This window comes from Triturus cristatus, chromosome 4_2, assembly GCF_964204655.1.
Source record: "Triturus cristatus chromosome 4_2, aTriCri1.1, whole genome shotgun sequence".
Taxonomy (NCBI): Eukaryota; Metazoa; Chordata; class Amphibia; order Caudata; family Salamandridae; genus Triturus; species Triturus cristatus.
Genome location: NC_140586.1, coordinates 929,953,317 through 929,955,816, shown reverse-complemented (window position 1 = coordinate 929,955,816; position 2,500 = coordinate 929,953,317). Strand labels below are relative to the sequence as shown.

Genomic DNA, 2,500 nt, shown 5'->3' with positions numbered 1-2,500 from the left:
CTGACTCCAGATCAGAAGGTTGCGTGTTCAAATCACGTCGGGGTCACTGTTTCCCATTTTATGCCCCACTGAGTTCCCATATTTGATTTAGAAAGCAAAGTCAAAAGAACACAGCCTTGCATTGGCCGGGAATCGAACCTGGGCATCCCGCGTGGCAGGCGAGAATTCTACCACTGAACCACCAATGCTTCACGTGTGTAGCTTAGAGACAGAGCTCTGTCCAAGACAGTGATGAGGCGCACGCACTCAAATTGCACACCTATGAACAAAGTGTGTGCAACAGACATTGGAATGCCAACGTTTCACATGATGGCAAGAATCAGATGCAGGAGACTATAAGTATGAATGTTTTTGCATTTGCTGAGGTCACTGGCTTGGGACTAGTGTTGTGGTTATCAGGGCATGATGGCAGGCTGCTCCCGACAGAAGTGGCTCATAGAAGGCAGCCTCCAGATCACCAGCACTATTGTGTTTCAGATCATGTCACTGAACTCTCCTCCTTAAAAATCCTTCCCACTGTCTTTGCCAAATTCCCTGTCCTCCCCGAAATGCTGGGGTGAAACGGGCAGAGTTCTGCGCCCTGCGTCCCTAACGCGCTCCCAACGCGGCCTACAGCCCTGGTCGGGCACAGCCCTGGTCGGGCTTAGACCACTGGGGCCTCTGGAGAGCAAGACCTCCAGAAGCCTATGGTCGGGCCTATTGCACAGGCATTTTGTGCCTGGCCATTCCGGGATTGTTGTGTTTCAAGGCCCAGCCATCAATACTAATGTGATGGCTTTCCCTGAGAACCCTCATGTCCCTGTCCTCCCAAGAGCCCGAGCTTTTATGTAAAATAAGGTGTGCACCTTGGGCCTTCCCCTTTGCGCTCTCTGCCCCCTCTCTTTCTCCAAAGCTGAGCTCTGCAGGTAAATGTATCTATCTGAGTGAGGGGCTAGGGAGGGCCTTGCCCAGCAGTCTTACAAAGCAAGAGTTCAGAGAAAGCACCTGCTCTGGGAAGGAGACTCCGCTCACAGAGAAGACAAGTCTAACATGCCACAGTGAAGATTGGATGGGCAAGACACACGCCTGACAGGCTGGTAGAACACCACCAGAGGAGCAGATAGCTACGCTAAGAAGGCCACAGAAAAGTCATACATGTATCTCATACACTGGGACTGGTTGTAATACTGGCCCTAACACCATTAGATAGTAGTCTGCGCATCATAACACCCAACAGTGACAAGACACTAAGCAAATGGCAAATGCTGCGTCGGATAAAGACGCCTTATATAACACAAGCTCAAGGCAGGCGCGCACACATAAAGATATATGTTGGGTCTCAGGAGATGTGCTTTTGTCACTAGTCTCTGTGGCGCAATCGGTTAGCGCGTTCGGCTGTTAACCGAAAGGTTGGTGGTTCAAGCCCACCCAGGGACGTTTCCTTTTGCATGCATGAAGCACTTTAATAAATCATAGTAATGTGCCTTTGGTCTAAAGCTCCTGCGTGAGACCCTTTCCCTGAACATTTCAATCCTCTGCGTTCTCTCTGCACCTGCACTCAATTTCATCAATAGGATGGAAAACAAAACGCCAAACCTTGTAATACAACCCTAGGCATATAAGGAGGTGGGCAAAAATGAAAAGGCTCACAACATTTGCTGATGTGACTCCAAATGCAAGGACCTCGTGGCGCAACGGTAGCGCGTCTGACTCCAGATCAGAAGGTTGCGTGTTCAAATCACGTCGGGGTCACTGTTTCCCATTTTATGCCCCACTGAGTTCCCATATTTGATTTAGAAAGCAAAGTCAAAAGAACACAGCCTTGCATTGGCCGGGAATCGAACCCGGGCCTCCCGCGTGGCAGGCGAGAATTCTACCACTGAACCACCAATGCTTCACATGTGTAGCTTAGAGACAGAGCTCTGTCCAAGACAGTGATGAGGCGCACGCACTCAAATTGCACACCTATGAACAAAGTGTGTGCAACAGACATTGGAATGCCAACGTTTCACATGATGGCAAGAATCAGATGCAGGAGACTATAAGTATGAATGTTTTTGCATTTGCTGAGGTCACTGGCTTGGGACTAGTGTTGTGGTTATCAGGGCATGATGGCAGGCTGCTCCCGACAGAAGTGGCTCATAGAAGGCAGCCTCCAGATCACCAGCACTATTGTGTTTCAGATCATGTCACTGAACTCTCCTCCTTAAAAATCCTTCCCACTGTCTTTGCCAAATTCCCTGTCCTCCCCGAAATGCTGGGGTGAAACGGGCAGAGTTCTGCGCCCTGCGTCCCTTTATGCGTCCCAACGCGGCCTACAGCCCTGGTCGGGCACAGCCCTGGTCGGGCTTAGACCACTGGGGCCTCTGGAGAGCAAGACCTCCAGAAGCCTATGGTCAGGCCTATTGCACAGGCATTTTGTGCCTGGCCATTCCGGGATTGTTGTGTTTCAAGGCCCAGCCATCAATACTAATGTGATGGCTTTCCCTGAGAACCCTCATGTCCCTGTCCTCCCAAGAGC

General features: G+C 50.6%; 5 non-coding genes across 5 annotated transcripts in view; 3 read left to right on the top strand and 2 right to left on the bottom strand.

Annotated features, from left to right (window-relative positions):
- TRNAW-CCA (transfer RNA tryptophan (anticodon CCA)) overlaps nucleotides 1-46 on the top strand; it is a 72-nt gene extending 26 nt beyond the window's left edge. Inside the window, exon 1 of the tRNA in view lies at nucleotides 1-46. This exon is cut by the window's left edge and continues 26 nt beyond it. This is a non-coding gene — a tRNA (tRNA-Trp).
- A 71-nt stretch (nucleotides 47-117) lies between these two features.
- Nucleotides 118-188, bottom strand: TRNAG-GCC (transfer RNA glycine (anticodon GCC)). The gene has a single exon. It is a non-coding gene; the product is annotated as a tRNA-Gly (tRNA).
- Nucleotides 189-1,342: 1,154 nt separating this feature from the next.
- On the top strand, nucleotides 1,343-1,416 carry TRNAN-GUU (transfer RNA asparagine (anticodon GUU)). The gene has a single exon. It is a non-coding gene; the product is annotated as a tRNA-Asn (tRNA).
- Nucleotides 1,417-1,659: 243 nt separating this feature from the next.
- Nucleotides 1,660-1,731, top strand: TRNAW-CCA (transfer RNA tryptophan (anticodon CCA)). Its single transcript has one exon. It is a non-coding gene; the product is annotated as a tRNA-Trp (tRNA).
- Nucleotides 1,732-1,802: 71 nt separating this feature from the next.
- Nucleotides 1,803-1,873, bottom strand: TRNAG-GCC (transfer RNA glycine (anticodon GCC)). Its single transcript has one exon. It is a non-coding gene; the product is annotated as a tRNA-Gly (tRNA).
- Between the last annotated feature and the right edge of the window lie 627 nt (nucleotides 1,874-2,500).